The sequence below is a fragment of the Ricinus communis genome, chromosome 3, assembly GCF_019578655.1.
Source record: "Ricinus communis isolate WT05 ecotype wild-type chromosome 3, ASM1957865v1, whole genome shotgun sequence".
Classification (NCBI taxonomy): domain Eukaryota; kingdom Viridiplantae; phylum Streptophyta; class Magnoliopsida; order Malpighiales; family Euphorbiaceae; genus Ricinus; species Ricinus communis.
This window is the reverse complement of record NC_063258.1, coordinates 21,754,652-21,773,197: the sequence shown is the minus strand read 5'-3', so window position 1 is coordinate 21,773,197 and position 18,546 is coordinate 21,754,652. Positions and strand designations below refer to the sequence as shown.

At 38.2% G+C, this 18,546-nt stretch overlaps 1 pseudogene; it reads right to left on the bottom strand.

Annotated features, from left to right (window-relative positions):
* Positions 1 to 8,590: 8,590 nt before the first annotated feature.
* Positions 8,591 to 15,332, bottom strand: LOC125369578 (annotated as a pseudogene).
* Positions 15,333 to 18,546: the final 3,214 nt, after the last annotated feature.

Sequence of the window (18,546 nt, the reverse complement as noted above, 5' to 3'; positions counted from 1 at the left end):
GTTCAAATATACATCTTTATAAGTAACAACAAATAACATCTGACTTGAATGAAATGCATGCCTAACTTCACTTTCCCTAGCCAAAAAACTACCCTTTGCCTTTGTTTTCTCTTTAGGCTGAATCTCACCCTTTGGGTTTTCATGCTCCTTTTTGTTATTTTCAGCCTCACGCCTCTCTCTTTCCAACTTACATTGGTCATCATACACTTCCTTAGGAGAAAGAGGTGTCAAAGTAACTTTTCTCCCATCCTTCACAAATGAGTACCTATTTAGAAAGCCATCATGGAAGGCCCTCGTATCAAATTCCCATGGCCTACCTAACAAGATATGGCCAGCATGCATTGGCACTACATCACATAGCGCCTCATCTGAATATCTACCAATTTTGAAAGGTACAACAACTTGCTTATTCACTTTGATCTCACCACAATTATTTAACCATAACAATTTATAAGGTCTAGGATGTGGAATTAGATTTAAACCCAATTTTTCAACCATTAAAGTGCTAGCAACATTTGTACAACTACCACCATCAATAATAACAAGACAAGTCTTACCTTGTACATGGCATCTTGTGTGGAAAATGTTGTCTCTTTGCTGCTCCAAGGTATCATCTTCCTTCATTTGAACACTTAGTGTGCGCCTAGCCACCAAGAGCTCACCTCCCATAGGACCCTCAATGCAATCATCGCTGCCGTCTTCCAATTGTGGTATCTCATCATCATTATCACTCTCTTCACTTGCTGTTTCAATCTCCCCATGGTCTCTAGCCACCATTGCCCGCTTGTTTGGACATTGTGAAGCAATATGGCCACGCCCCAAGCATTTGAAACACTTGATGTCTCTATGCTTTTCTTTGTTAATTTCTGGTTTAGATGTGTCTTTGTTGCCTGAAATGCATTTCCCTTTATTGTCATTGGGAATAACCTTATCATCACCTTTCTTACCTCCTTTCCAAGAATTAGACCAATGTGGCCTCCCACTCGAAGTGCCCTTATATTCAAACCTTGCTGTCCCTCTAGGTTTTAGTTGCTTTTCCACCTTAATTGCAAGGTGAACTAACTCCTCAAGCTCCACATAATGTTGCAACTCTACCCTATCAGCAAAATCAGCCCTAGTCATGAGCACTTCCATCTCCTTATAATAATCCTCAACACTCCTTGTACCTTGCCGCAAATATTGGAGTCTTTGATGTAACTCCCTATGGTAATGTCTGGGTACAAAACGCCTTCTCATGATAGTTTTGAGTGCAATCCAACTACCAATAGGCTCTTCCATGTTCCTCCTCCTACTAACCACCAACTGATCCCACCAAACTATAGCATAGTCACTAAATTGGATAACCACCAATTTCACCTTTTTCTCCTCTGAAAAGTTATGGCAATCAAAGATAAGGTCAACTCGCTTTTCCCACTCCAAATATGCCTCCGGATCAGTTTTTCCCAAGAAGGTAGGAATACTAAGTTTGATACTACCTAAGTTCCTATCAACATCATCATAGTTCCCATAACCACCAAACTCACCACCAAAGTGTCCTCTACCTCTACTAAGATTTTGGTATCTCCTAGCTCCTCTACCCAGGCCTCTACCAACCCCACCATAGGCTGCATTATCATACTCCTCAAAACCCTCATCAAAGTCATCCTCATTCACCCCAATTGGCTGCCCATGATTACCTTGCACATTCCCCCTTCATTAAGCCTATTTCCCAGACCTCGGGCAAGTGCATTAATTTGGTCCATAATGGCTTGTTGATTGGTTGCCATTTCCCTTCGTTGGGCTGCCATGTCAAGTTGCAAGCTCTCCATTTGCTCATTCATATTTCTTATGCTTCGTTGCACCCTCTCATTTTCATGCATTTGTGCTGTGGGTATGCCGGTAGTTGGCACATTATTACCTCCACTAGAACCACTTGACATGCTGCAATAAGAGTTAGTATGCAATAAAAAAATAAATCGAAGGAAATTAAGGACCTCACCAACACTCCCTCACGTGTTTACTCTCAATTAATGGGGATGGTCACTCGTGTTTCGCACAATCAAGAATGATCACACAAGGCTGAAAACTCACACCACTCAGCTTGTTTTCAAGGATTCTTATGTGAATCAATAACCACACATCAAGTTATTTCACTATGCTTGTAATGCACCAAGAATTATGATCTAAAAAGTTTAGTTGAGGCAAAAACGCAAAAGTCAAGAAAATTAAACAATTAGTCACGCTTTCAATAAAATTAGGACTGCAAACAAGCGAAAACTTCAAACGGATGCAAATGACATTGAAATAGGAAAAGAAGGAACAGATTTAGGAAGCAAAAATCACAAAGAAGGTTGATCAAGAAAGAAGGTTACCTCTTTATGCTTTAAATGTGTCAAATCTGCCCAAACTCAAAAGACACACAAAGAGGAGAATAAATGAAGGACAAAAACGAATTTAGAGCTAAATCAATTCAAATAAGATGGTATGTATTGGGCTCAGGTCATTGGAATTTAATGTCCCTTTGAATCTTCCCAAACAGCCACCAAATCCTTATTTACCTTTTAACAACCCTAATATCTATGTAATCACCCCAAGAACAATGATTTCAACACCAAATACGTTACCTATTCCTTTTTTTTTTGTTGCTAATTCGGATCTGATATTTTTCTTTTCTTGTTTCGTTTTTTTTTTTTTGAATCAGAATCAAAAACTACAAGAATCAAGAACTAAACAATGTAGATCTCAAGAATACCAAGAATACTTCAAGAACAATATCAAGAACTCAAGGAAAACAAACAATAACTTAAAGAAAAGGGATAAATAACCTGATTTAAGAGCCAAAGCTCTGATACAAAATGTTAAGAACCTCCAAGGATTAGAACCACAAACCCTATTGATTATGAACCCGTGAATTACTATCTTAGAAACCCAAGAACAAATTGAGTTTCAAAACCCAAGAACAAATTGAGTTTCAAAACCCAAGAACCGCTTAAATCAGATTGCAAGGTATGGTTGATCAAGATCAGAACCTAAAGAAAACTAAGTTCTTTAAACCCTAACCCTTAACACGCCACAAGGATAGATCAATTCCTTGATAAGTGGTTTATGCATTCAATAAGAATTCAAGAATTCAATCAAATATGCAAAGGAAACAACTACTATAATTTTATCAAAATTCGAATCCCTCAAAACACAACTTAAGGGGCGTTTTTATAGCCACCTAACATAAGAAACCCTAGTAAAACTATTAACCCTAGCTGCCACATAAGAAAAATAGGAAATAACATTGTTCTGAACTTAAATAAGAGATTTCAGCCCAAATATTAGCCCACATTGGTCTTCATGTATTTGGACTTGCAAAACATTGAATAAAGCCCATTCAGATGTGTCTTTACTTGGGCCTATCCTAGCATGACCAATTGAGCTTCCTTGACTAGCCCAATCTTGTATATAGCCAAGGCTTCTTGTAGCTTCTTGGACCTTGACCTTATAATTGGGCCTTGTAGCATGCTCAATAGATCCTTAGCTTTATCTTTGGTTTTCTTGTTGTCTTCTCCATCGAGTCCATCTTTAAGCTTGACCATGTCCATATCACTATAGAATCTTCATCAAGAACTTCTCAACAATTACAGCCCCGATGACGGAGTTAATGAAGAAAGGAGAATTCAAATGGAGTGAAGCGGCCCAAAAATCCTTTGAAGAAGTCAAAACCAAATTATGCAATGCACCCATCCTTGCTCTTCCAGATTTTGACAAGCTTTTTGAAGTGGAATGTGATGCAAGCAGCGTGGGTATTGGAGCTGTCCTTATTCAAGAGAAGCGTCCAGTTTGCTACTTTAGTGAGAAACTAAGTGGAGCCAAGCTGAATTATTCCAACTATGATCGTGAGTTCTATGCGATTGTTAGAGCTTTAGAACATTGGTCTCACTATCTAAGGCCAAAATCTTTTGTTCTTCATTCGGATCATGAGGCCTTGAAGTACATACATGGCCAACAAAAGCTGAATCATCGACATGCCAACTGGGTAGAGTTCCTGCAATCTTTCACTTTCTATTCGAAGTATAAGGAGGGAAGGAACAATGTTGTTGCGGATGCTCTCTCAAGGAGACGTTACCTATATTTCAAAAGCCTACTCAGGAGTTCATAGTTCAAGATGGTTTCTTATTTAAAGGGAACAAACTATGTATCCCTAAGTGTGGTGTTCGTGAGCTTTTGATTAGGGAAGTCCATGGAGGTGGAATTGCTGGTCACTTTGGTGTTCACAAGACCATGGACATACTCAATGAACACTTTTATTGGCCACACATGATAAAAGACGTGACTCATGTGGTGGAGAGATGTTCTACTTGTCAAAAGTCCAAGAGTACCTTCCATAAAGGTCTCTACCATCCCTTACCCGTCCCTGATGCCCCTTGGGAAAGTGTAAGTATGGACTTTATTGTGGGGCTTCCAAAGACTCAAAGGGGAAAGGATAGCATCATGGTGGTGGTTGATCGATTTTCAAAGATGGCTCACTTTGTTGCGTGCCATAAGACGGATGATGCATCCAAAATTGCTGACTTGTATTTTCATGAGATCATTCGTTTGCATGGTGTTCCAAGATCAATTGTTTCAGATAGAGATTCTAAATTCCTAAGTCACTTTTGGAGAATTTTATGGAAGTTGGTAGGTACTAAGCTTCTTTTTAGTACTTCTCATCATCCTCAAACTGATGGCCAAACGGAAGTGACTAATAGAACACTTGGATCTTTGTTGCGTGGACTTGTGAGTAAAACGCAGAAAGATTGGGATATCAAGTTGGCACATGCTGAATTTGCCTATAATAGATCACCTTCTTCAACTACAAGTCGTGCTCCTTTTGAGGTGGTCTATGGGGTTAATCCTCTTCTTCCTGTTGAACTTGTTCCATTGCCAAGAAAGGACTTAGTCCATTTTGATTCAAAAAAAAGATGGGAAGCATTTCAGAAAACATGTACTCAAGTTAAGGAGAAAATTGAAGCAATGAATGCAGTTTACAAGGCAAGAGCTAACAAGAGAAGAAAACAGCCTACCTTTGCTAAGGGTGATCTAGTGTGGTTACATTTGAGGAAGGAACGTTTTCCTAGTCTTAGGAAAAACAAACTCATGCCTAGGTCAGATGGTCCATTTCGTGTGTTACAAAAGATTGGAGAAAGTGCTTACAAACTTGAACTTCCAAGTGAGTATGGTGGTGTAAGTGCAATTTTCAATGTGGGGGATTTAACTCCATACCTTGATAATGAAAGTTTGAGGACAAACTTTTTCGAAGAGGGGGAGAATGATATGGAATCAGTCCAACAAAGGTCCATCACACAGCTCAAGTGCAAGATAATGATGCTACGGTCCATGCCTTGCTAGTGCATGAAAATGCTAAGCAAAGATCAGAACATTTCATGGGATTCTCATCAAAACAAACTTTTATCACTTGCCTTAATTGGATAGGGAGTTATTCTTTGTTTAATTTGCTGTTGGAATTTCAGTTTTAAGTGTGTAATAAAACCTTTGTAATCAGCCTTTAATAGCTGTTACAAAGATTTTCTTTATTTAGCACTTTTATTTGCTGTTTAATTAGGGATGTTACAAGGGAATATGAATCCTTGTAGTTGGTCAGTTTTTAGGAGGAAGTTGAAGAGTTTATCTATGTCATGTAACTCTTCTAGTGGTTCAGTATAAATAGAACTCATGGCCAAGTGTTATAGGCATTGAGAGTTGAAAACAAATCTGATTTCTTTGTTGAAATTGTTCTAAGTGTTTTACTTTGTGTTTACACGCCCTTTTGCTCTTACTACTTAGTGTTTGAGAGTGCTTTACTTAGTGTCGTGTTCTTTTATTTGTTCACTACCATTCAAAGTACTCAAACTCATTCCAAAAACGATCCTATTCCTTTTCCACATCACAAATCATGAACTAGGGAAGAGTTAACTGGTCCACCGTAGTCACAGATTCTATGAGCCAGCTTAACAAAAATAAGGAGAAATGCATGTAGGCCTACCTAATAATACTCTGATCCAAATTACTTCATTGTATGCGTCCCGGACATCAAAACGATCGCGTTCCTGCTTTTATTATGCTTGGATTAATAGAAAACAACATGATTTCTCCCTTTCGGCGAGTGGATTTCACGTCTCATCCCGGCTTGATTATCGAGCAACGCATCAACGGCACCGACCAAGCTTGTCAAATGCCTTCTCATGATTCCTTATATTAATCCTTGTTCCATTAGAAATCCTCGTGCCGAGAGGAATAAGGAATGATGGAGATCCCAATGGTCCATGTCCTGAATCTGGGCGCACCTCGATTCTCGTCGTTCACTCCTTCCTCCAAAAGATTTGACCGAGATCATTCGAGAATGATATCAATGCTCGATCAAAGAAATACTATTACACATGAAAGTACATTTTTCCATTTTTCCATACAACTTGTGAGTTCTAAATTTCTCAAATAAATCTCTCAAATGCAACATATGCTCACTTTCAGATTTGCTATATACTAAAATATCATCTAAGTATACAACAATGAACTTATTGAGAAAAGGTCGAAGTACCTCATTCATAAGTCTCATGAACGAACTAGGGGCATTGCAAAGTCCAAATGGCATGACAAGCCACTCATACAACCCTTGTTTCGTTTTGAAAGCTGTCTTCCATTCATCACCTTCTCGAATTCTCATTTGATGGTAGCCACTCCTCAAATCAATCTTGCTGAAAATTCTGGCACCACTCAATTCATCAAACATATCTTGGAGCCTAGGCATAGGAAATCTATATTTGATAGTTATGTTATTGATTGCACGACTATCAATACACATTCTCCATGTTCCTTCTTTCTTAGGCACTAAAAGAGCACATAACCTTTCTCCATTAGTTCTTCCACTTGCCTTTGCAACTCTTTAGCTTGCTCGGGATTGCACCGATAGGCTGCTTTGTTAGGCAATGGGGCTCCCGGGATTAAGTCAATTGCATGCTCAATCCCACGAAAAGGTGGCAGTCCTTTCGGTAAATCACTAGGAAATACATCAGAAAATTCTTCAAGCAAATGACTCAAAGACAAAGAGTTAGTGGCATAGGAAACAACATTAGAAATGGGTTTAACAAGAAGTACAAACCCTCCTCCCTCCATTGCACACTCTTTTTCGAACTCTTTCCTCGAAATCAGAAAATTTGGTCTCCTTTCCACCATAGGTTCAACCTTAGGAGGCAAAGGCAACAATCTAATCTTTTTTCCACCCGTGGTAGTAACCGTATATATATTAAAAACACCATCATGTACAGCATTTCTATCAAATTGCCATGGTCTACCAAGCAAAATATGACATGCACTCATAGGCAATACATCACACCAACGTTCATCATGATAATTGCCAATTGTAAATGAAACTAAAGCTTGTTTCTTGACCTTCAAACCAGTTTCATTATTCAACCAATTCAATTTGTAAGGCTTAGCATGATTTCGAAGAGGAAGCTTAAGCTTACTGACAAGTTTTGTGGATGCCACATCCGTGCATGATCCTCCATCAACAATCACATCACATGTCTTATCAAGAACCTTGCACCTTGTATGGAAAATGTTCTCTCGTTGCTGCATGTCTTTGAGAGGTTCGGAATGTAAGACTCTCCTAACAACTCCACAAAGAGGGTTGTCATTCTCCTCCGCATCATACTCCTCAACATCTTCATTGTTACTTTCAGATTCATAGCTGTAAGAATCCTCCTCACTCGGGTGAATTGTGAGAATATTCCTTTTTGGGCATTCACTAGCAATATGCCCACGTTCTTGGCACTTGTAACAAGTCCTTTTGAATCCTTCTTGCTTAAAACTAGATTTTCCACTTTGAAACTTTGAAGGATTAGTAGAAGAAAGTTGTTTAGAAGAGCTAGAAGAAGACTCACTCTTCCTAAAAGGTATGTATGGTTTATATGGAGTCTTGGCGCCACTTGTGTTCGCCTTAGGCTTCTCCTGTTTCACTTGTGCTTCCACCTTCCTAGCTACTGTCACAACTTCATCAAAAGTAGAAAAGCTCATAAGATCTACCTTGTGAGAGATGGGTTTGGACAGCCCTTTAGTGAAACGAGCAATCTTGAGGGCTCCTTCTCTTGCAAGTCACACATCAAGCCTAGCCTCTCAAATTCACGAACATACTCATCAACACTGAGATCGCCTTGAGTTAGTCGAGTTAGCTTGACATATTGATCTTGCTCATACTCACGTGGTACCCAACGCCTCTCCATTTTCTTCTTGAGTTTCTCCCATGACTCGATCTTTTCTTTCTCTTCTCTTCGTCTCTTGGCTTTTAGATTGTCATACCAAAGCCCAGCAAGCTTTGTTAATCTAAGGACAGCCATCTTACACCTCCTCCTATCATCAAAGTCTTTATAATCAAAGACACTTTCCATTCTTGAACCCAATCTAAGAAGTTTTCTGGATCACTTGAGCCATCAAATTCAGGAAGTTCCAATTTGAAACTCCTATCTTCTTCTTGAAAATTTGATAGGTAGGATTCCCACCGGAGCTTGCTGTGTTCTCCAAGTCTCCAACACGTTCTCCCATCTTTAAGGATAGTTCATAATGGCATCCATCCTAGCTTCATGTTTCCTCAAGTCTCCTTGTAGCTCTCACGAAGTTGCTTCATGATAGCAGCCAACATTTCAGAATTAGACTGATTTGTTTCCATTACAATAGCGTGCAATTTTAATCAACCAAGAAAAATATCAAACGGACTTCAAAAATTTTGTAACTTTACAATCACAAAACTCTCAAAGAGAAAAACAATTTAAACTCAAGAAACACTCAAAAATCTTCAGGAACAAGGGAGATACGAATCAAAACCTTCAGACCTGTTTTCAGCAACGTAATCTGTTTTTTTTTTGTACGAAACTCACACTCTCCAAAGCCTAAGCTCTGATACCAATTGATGTGGAAAAGGAATAGGATCGTTTTTGGAATGAGTTTGAGTACTTTGAATGGTAGGGAACAAATAAAAGAACACGACACTAAGTAAAGCACTCTCAAACTTCTACTCTCAAACACTAAGTAGTAAGAGCAAAAGGGCGTGTAAACACAAAGTAAAACACTTAGAATAATTTCACAAAGAAATCAGATTTGTTTTCAACTCTCAATGCCTATAACACTTGGCCATGAGTTCTATTTATACTCAACCACTAGAAGAGTTACATGACATAGATAAACTCTTCAACTTCCTCCTAAAAACTGACCAGCTACAAGGATTTACATTCCCTTGTAACATCCCTAATTAAACAGCAAATAAAAGTGCTAAATAAAGAAAATCTTTGTAACAGCTATTAAAGGCTGATTACAAAGGTTTTATTACACACTTAAAACTGAAATTCTAACAGCAAATTAAACAAAGAATAACTCCAAAAACGTCCACCTTTATGAACAGCAAAAACTGAACATAATGAGCAGCAAATAGAGTAAGGAATAACTCCAAAAACGTCCACCTTTATGAACAACAAAAACTGAACATAATGAGCAGCAAATATTCCCCTTTTCAAGCTTTTATTCAACCATCCAATTAAGGCAAGTGATAAAGGTTTGTTTTGATGAGAATCCCATGAAATGTTCTGATCTTTGCTTAGCATTTTCATGCACTGGCAAGGCATGGACTGCAGCATCATTATCTTGCACTTGAGCTGTGTGATGGACCTCTTGTTGGACTGATTCCATATCAAAAGGCAAGTGGAAGAACTGATGTCAAAGGGGTATGTGCGTGAGAGCTTAAGTCCTTGTGCGGTTCCAGTGATTTTGGTTCCAAAGAAGGATGGCACATGGAGAATGTGTGTGGACTGTCGTGCAATCAATAAAATAACGGTAAAGTATCGTCATCCCATTCCTAGGTTAGATGATATGCTTGATGAGTTGCATGGTGCATGTTTGTTTACTAAGATTGATTTGCGATGAGTGGAAAATGGCTTTTAAGACTAAATACGGTCTATATGAGTGGTTAGTTATGCCGTTTGGGCTTACAAATGCACCTAGTACTTTTATGAGATTGATGAACCATGTCTTGCGTGAGTGTCTTGGTAAATTTGTGGTTGTGTATTTTGATGATATCTTAGTTTATTCCAAGTCCATTGATGATTATGTCATGCATGTGCGTAGGGTTCTAGACATTCTTAGGGTAGAAAAATTGTATGCCAATTTAAAAAGTTTGCTTTTGCATGGATAAAGTTAAACTCGAGGTTGATGTGGAGAAAGTGAAAGCAATTAGGGAGTGGCCAACACCTAAAAACATTAGCCAAGTTAGGAGTTTTCATGGCTTGGCTAGTTTCTATAGGAGGGATGTCGCACCATAAAAACTGCATGCAACCGAATATTTAAGACTAATGAGCTATTATTTCAGTTTTCTATCTTGTGGGAAATCAAAAATATGAATTATCGCTCGCGTTCCTTTCTTTTGTGTCTAAATCAATTCGATTTGATCCTTACAGCCCGTGCGGAGAAGTGAAAGCGTATAACCGGCAAGCATAGGCACAAATCCATTGCTTGGACAAATGCAAAGAAATTAATTAGTTGATCATTTGATCGAGCATGGATATCATTCTCGAATGATTTTGATCGAATCTTTATTTTGTGTTCTTTATCTACCCTAGTGTCTTAATCAATTCCATTTGATCCTTACACCTAGCCGTCACGGAGAAGAAAGAAAGAACTTGCGATTTCTTTCCTTTCTTTTGTGCCTCTCTTTCTAATCTTTGTGTAGTATGATGGTTTGGTTCTATTTGGGGAGCATAAGCACGAGTGTCGAGTGAAAGCGTATAAGCGACAAGCATAGGAACAGATCCATTGCTTGGACAAATGCAAGGAAATTAAATTAATTGATCGAATATTGATATTATTCTCGAATGAGATGAAATCAGTTGATCGAGCATTGATATCATTCTCGAATGATCTCGGTCAAATCTTTTGGAGGAAGGAGTGAGCGGCGAGAATCGAGGTGCGCCCAGATTCAGGACATGGACCATTGGGATCTCCATCATTCCTTGTTCCTCTCGGCACGAGGATTTCTAATGGAACAAGGATTAATATAAGGAATCATGAGAAGGCGTTTGACAAGCTTGGTCGGTGCCGTTGATGCGTTGCTCGATAATCAAGCGGGACGAGACGTAAATCCACTCGCGAAAGGGAGAAATCATGTTGTTTTCTATTAATCCAAGCGTAATAAAAAGCAGGAACGCGATCGTTTTGATGTCCGGGACGCATACAATGAAGTAATTTGGATCGGGGAGTATTATTAGGCAGGCCTACACGCATTTCTCCTTGTTTTTGTTAAGGCTGGCTCATAGAATCACGGGACTACGGTGGACCAGTTAACTCTTCCCTAGTTCTTGATTTCACTTTAATTTATTATTCTTTCTTTATTTATTAATTTGTATTTAGTTTCTAGTTTCTTTAGCTTATGGAATGAGGGATGTCGCACCATAAAAACTGCATGCAACCGAATATTTAAGACTAATGAGCTATTATTTCAGTTTTCTATCTTGTGGGAAATCAAAAATATGAATTATCGCTCGCGTTCCTTTCTTTTGTGTCTAAATCAATTCGATTTGATCCTTACGCCCATGCGGAGAAGAACAAAGAAGTTGTGATTTCTTTCCTTTCTTTTGTGCCACTCTTTCTAATCTTTGTTCAGTGATGATGGTTTGGTTTTATTTGGGGAGAATAAGCATGGGTGTCAAGTGAAAGCGCGTATAACCGGCAAGCATAGGCACAAATCCATTGCTTGGACAAATGCAAAGAAATTAATTAGTTGATCATTTGATCGAGCATGGATATCATTCTCGAATGATTTTGATCGAATCTTTATTTTGTGTTCTTTATTGATACGAACTCGAACCGGATACGTTCAAACACCAAGATAAGTAATGGTGAGAAAATCAAACTGATAAACGCTCTCCCTATTTAAGAGGAAGCACCCTTACCAATAAGTTCGAATTTGTCGCCCCAAGATCTAACTTGAAAGTTTGCAATTGATTATGGAACTAACAAACTTAGCAATAGAACTACTAAGCCCTTTAGTTATAAATAGATGAAGAATGTTCAAACAACTCAAGAAACTAATAAAAAGTTAATTGATTGATCAAACATGTAGATGTGAAACTAAATCAAACAAGTTAATTTAATCTCAAGAAATTCAATAAGGAACACCTTAAGGAATAAGAGTTAACAACTCAAATTAAACTTCATTCAGAAATGTATATTGATCTTATGTCCTTTAGCCGAAATACATAGCTCTATTTATAGAGTTTTGAAATGATTCTAACCCTAAAAAGGACTAAGAGATAAGCAATAAAGAATCAAACCCTAAAAGACTTCTAATGTGCGGCTGCCTCCTTCTCTAAGCATAAGTGGTGGCTGCCCTAGGGTTAGGTGAGACCTCCAATGCTTCTAGAAACCCTAATGTGCGGCCCAATGCTTCTAGAAACCCTAGGAAAGCCTGTTGACTTTGATCCCTGATCTTTGACCTTCACCTTGTTCCATGACCAGAAGTTTAAGCTTCATTAATAGCAATTAATGTCACTATCTTCAAGGCGTTGTTATCTTCATTAAAAGCACCATCATTAGCCATCTTCAAAACATGCTCCAAGTAAGAATTAAGGCTTGCTTGAACCTTTTACTCCTTGCTCGTGTCATCGGTCCTCCATAGGCTAGTGGATCCATGCTAGTTGACTTAGATGCATCTTTGGTTGCATCATTCCCCCCCTCTTTGAAAGGATTCGACCTCGAATCAACGCCTTCATCAAAATCAAAAGGAGACAAATCAGCAACATTAAAAGTAGCACTAACATTATACTCACCCGGTAAGTCAACTTTGTATGCATTATCGTTGATGCGCTCTATTACTTCAAATGGACCATCACCACGTGGCATCAACTTTGATTTTCTTTGATTGGGAAACCTTTCCTTCCTGAAGTGCACCCAAACCCAATCACCAACTTCAAATACCATCCTTTTGCGGCCCTTATTGCGTTGTTTGGTGATTTGTTCATTGCGTCTTTCCAAATTTGCACGCACTTGCTCATGCAACTTCAACACAAATTCAGCCTTCTTTGCACCATCTAAATTCACTTGTTCACTCAAAGGTAAAGCAATCAAATCTAAAGGACTCAAAGGAATAAAGCCATAAACAATCTCAAATGGGCAAAATTGAGTAGAAGAATGCATACTACGATTATATGCAAATTCAACATCACGGCAAACAATTTTCCCATGTTCTCAAGTTCGTTTAACCATGGTCCTAAGTAATTGTGACAAAGTTCTATTTACTACCTTAGTTTGACCATCGGTTTGGGGATGACATGTAGTAGAAAAAAGTAATTTAGTTCCCAGTTTACCCCATAAGGTCTTCCAAAAATAGCTCAAAAACTTGGTGTCCCTATCAACGACAATAGTTCTAGGCATACCATGTAAGCGTACAATTTCTCTAAAGAACAATTCAGCAACATGTTGTGCATCATCGGTTTTCCTACATGCAGTAAAGTGTGACATCTTTGAAAACCTATCCACCACAACAAAAATACTATCATGCCCATGCTTAGACCTAGGTAATCCAAGCACAAAATCCATAGATATGTCAATCCAAGGAGAATTAGGTATGGGCAAAGGCATGTATAACCCATTAGGTTGTAATTTAGACTTAGCTTGCTTGCATACAATCTGATTAGCACATAATCTATTCACATCAGATTTCATTTTAGGCCAATAGAAATGATCATGCAAAACATCTAAAGTCTTTTGAACACCAAAGTGTCCCATCAAACCACCTTCATGTGATTCTCTCACAAGCAATTCACGCATAGAACACATAGGAATGCATAGACGTTTTTCTTTGAACAAAAATCCATCATGTCTGTAAAATTTATCAATAGCACCATGTTCACAAGCATGAAAAATAGAACCAAAATCGTGGTCATCAACATACAAGTCTTTGATATACTCAAAACCAAGCAATTTTGTTTCTAGAGAAGCAAGTAAAGCATACCTTCTAGATAGTGCATCGGCAACTACATTTTCTTTACCTTGCTTGTACTTAATGACATAGGGAAATGCTTCAATGAATTCACTCCATTTAGCATGGCGCTTATTCAACTTGTTCTGTCCCTTCAAGTGCTTTAATGCTTCATGATCCGTGTGAATCACAAACTCCTTAGGTAGCAAATAATGCTGCCAAACATTGAGTGCACGCACAAGAGCATACAATTCCTTGTCATAAGTTGGATATTTCAAGCTAGCTCCATTCAACTTTTCACTAAAATAGGCTATTGGCTTCCCATCTTGCATTAAAAGCGGCTCCAATACCTACACCGGAAGCATCACAATCAATTTCAAAAGTTTTGGAAAAATCCAGGAAGTGAAAGAATGGGAGATGAAGTAAGTTTGTCCTTTAGCATATTAAATGCGTTTTCTTGTTGTTCTCCCCAATGAAACTTCACGTTCTTCTTTACAAGCTCGTTAAGTGGTGCGGCAAGGGTACTGAAGTCCTTGACAAACCTCCTATAGAAGCTTGCAAGTTCATGAAAGCTCCTCACATCACTAACATTCTTTGGTGTTGGCCACTCCTTAATTGCTTTTACCTTATCTTCATCGACCTGAATTCCATTTTTACTAACAACAAAACCAAGAAACACAAGTTTGTTTGTGCAAAAATCACACTTAGCAAGGTTAGCATATAAAGAATTCTCACGCAAAACCATCAACACCATCCGAACATGTTCAACATGCTCACTAAAGCTCTTACTATAAATCAAAATATCATCAAAGTATACTACCACAAATTTACCAATATCGCCGCATAGAAACATGGTTCATTAGTCTCATAAAAGTACTTGGTGCGTTAGTTAAGCCAAAAGGCATGACCAACCACTCATACAAACCAAATTTAGTTTTGAATGCTGTTTTCCACTCATCACCTATATTCATTCTAATTTGGTGATAGCCACTTCTCAAATCAATTTTAGTAAAGATAACACTTCCATGCAATTCATCTAACATATCATCTAACCTAGGAATAGGATGGCGATATTTAATGGTAATCTTGTTAATTGCACGACAATCAATACACATCGCCAAGACCCATCTTTCTTAGGGACTAACAAAACAGGAACAGCACATGGGCTAAGACTTTCCCTAACATAACCTTTACTTAGTAGTTCCTCAACTTGGCGTTGCAGCTCTTTGGTCTCCTCCGGATTGACTCTATAGGCTGGTCTATTTGGAATGGATGACCCCGGCACAAAGTCAATTTGGTGCTCTATCCCCCTTAGTGGTGGCAACCCACTAGGTAACTCCTCGGGAAACACATCATCATATTCCTGCAAAACACTTACAAACACACTAGGAAGAGAAGAGTTAAGATTATTAGTGTTAAATAAAGTCTCCTTGTACATAAGTACAAGTACTTGCCTATTTTCACTCAAAGCCTTTCTCATGTCTCGCTCTCTAACTAAGAAACTCACTTTTTTCTCGCTTGCCTCCCCTTTTTCTTGCGCCTTACCGTTCTTTTGCTCACATTCTTGCGCAAACCCTCGCTAAACTCTCCTTTTACCACTCGTTGCTCTCCCCCCTCATTATTTTCCACACAACTCCCCTTTTGCTTGTGCACCTTTTCTTTTTCATATGCACTCTCACACTTTCTTTTTTTCTTTCTCATATGCTTCCATTCGGTCCTTTACAACTTTTTGTAATTCACAAACTTCTTTAGGACTTAATGGTGCCAAAACCTCTGATTTTCCATCCATTACAAGAGAATATGCATTGGTTCAACCATTATGAATTACAGATCTATCATATAACCATGGTCTACCTAGCAACATATGACATGCTTGCATGGGAACAACATCACATAATACCTCATAATTATACTTCTTTACACTAAATGCAATCCGTACTTGCTTAGTAACTCTAATCCCACTTTGATCATTAAGCCATTGCAAGGTGTATGGCTTAGGATGCTTAATAGTTGGAAGTCTAAGTTTATCAACCATCATAGCACTGGCTACATTAGTACAACTACCCCCATCAATGATTAAACTACAATTAGCATCATGGTTTTGTACTTTACATGTAGTATGGAATATGTTTTCCCTTTGAGCGTCATCATCAATAGGTTGTAAATTAAGAGCTCTAAAAGTTATAAGTACATTACTAACCTCACCCAATTGCACATCATCACATTCTTCCAACTCAGGCATGTATAGGTAATCCTCCTCACCTGGTTCGGATTCTTCATCACTCTCAAAGACCACTTCACCACCTCGAATTGCCATGGTTCGCTTGTTTGGACATTGGGAGGATATATGTCCATACCCCAAACACTTGAAGCATTGCGCTTTCTTTGATTTGAGGTCACTTTGCGTCGTTGGTTTAGTGTTAACATCAAATTTAGGGGCTGGCTTGATGTCCTTTGATGCCTCACGACCCTTGTTAGGGGGCTGGTTGCTCCCTTTCCATGCATTACTCCATTTTGAGCTAGGGGCAGCACTTCTGCTCTTGGTTTTTAATTGCTTTTCCACCTTTATGGCCATGTGCAACATATCCTCCATCTCTACATAATGCTGCAATTCAATTATGTTAGCAATATCACGATTCAAACCATGCAAAAATCTTGCCATTGTGGCTTCCCTATCCTCATCTATATTGGCTCTAATCATAGCTATCTCCATAGATTGCCAATACTCCTCAACACTCTTACTACCTTGTACTAGATTTTGTAACTTGTTGTACAAATCCCTTTGGTAGTGCGATGGCACAAACCTTTCACGCATAATGCGTTTAACCTCATCCCATGAACCAACCGTGTTCCCCATGGCGCCTCTGACCACTCACCAATTGATCCCACCAAATGGCGGCATAATCACAAAATTCAACAACGGCAAGTTTAACCTTTTTAGACTCACTATAGTTATGACATTCAAAAACCCTTTCAACCTTCTTTTCCCACTCCAAATAAACTTGGGGGTCACTCTTACCATGAAAGATGGTATTTTCATCTTAATGCTACCCAAATTAGTGTCAATTTTGGGTTGGAGATTATGTCTAGACCCTTTAGACTCACTTTCTTGGTCATTATCAGAACCATCCCCTTTAGACGTTTTAGGCATATCATTCAATAACCTAGTTAATTTTTCATCTTGTTTTTAAAATTGTTTTGTCATATGTTCTACTACATCTCTCAATGTATAAGCTAAATTTTCCAAAGTCAATGATGGTTCAGATGACATGGTTAAACCAAAAGACTAAGAAAAAAGGACGTGATCAAGTGTTATACTCTGGAGGCTTCTTATAGTTAAAGGCAAAAACAAGAAAAGATCACTCCCTCACGTGTTTCACTCACAAAGAATTGAATTCCTTATAGAAATTAAATCAAATTGTTCTAGTAATCACAAGAACAAGTTTTTCACAACCTCTTAACGTTTATTAATTCTGAAGTTCAATAGAACACTCGTGAATCAATAAAACGAATTATAAGCGTGTGAACAAAACAAGCTTACAACTAATCGAACAAAACTCAATTAACCCAAAAGAAAAGCTTTTTAAGAGAAAACAAACAAAATTACCCAAATCAGAATTATAAGAATGAAGAACAGCTCCAATTAATTAAAAGGAATTGCGGAATGAATCAATCAAGAGTCAATTCTTGAGAACTACCCAACACAAATGGTTAGGGTTAGTTTTCCGTTCCTTCCCTTTTTTTTTTTTTTTTGGAAATCTGCCTTGGTATGCGGGCGGCAATGAAAATAGTATACTTTTTTTTTTTAATAATGATGCGAGCGAAATTGAGGATGAAATAGAAGACAGACTCTTTAATTGAAAAAAATGAACCAACTAACTAGTTTGGCTCACGATACCAAATGATCTGAACTCGAGGCGGATACGTTCAAACACCAAGATAAGTAATGGTGAGAAAATCAAACTGATAAACGCTCTCCCTATTTAAGAGGAAGCACCCTTACCAATAAGTTCGAATTTGTAAGCCCCAAGATCTAACTTGAAAGTTTGCAATTGATTATGGAACTAACAAACTTAGCAATAGAACTACTAAGCCTTTTAGTTATAAATAGATGAAGAATGTTCAAACAACTCAAGAAACTAATAAAAAGTTAATTGATTGATCAAACATGTAGATGTGAAACTAAATCAAACAAGTTAATTTAATCTCAAGAAATTCAATAAGGAACACCTTAAGGAATAAGAGTTAACAACTCAAATTAAACTTCATTCAGGAAATGTATATTGATCTTATGTCCTTTAGCTGAAATACATAGCTCTATTTATAGAGTTTTGAAATGATTCTAACCCTAAAAAGAACTAAGAGATAAGCAATAAAGAATCAAACCCTAAAAGACTTCTAATGTGCGGCTGCCTCCTTCTCTAAGCATAAGTGGTGGCTGCCCTAGGGTTAGGTGAGACCTCCAATGCTTCTAGAAACCCTAATGTGCGGCCCAATGCTTCTAGAAACCCTAATGTGCGGCCCAATGCTTCTAGAAACCCTAGGAAAGCCTGTTGACTTTGATCCCTGATCTTTGACCTTGA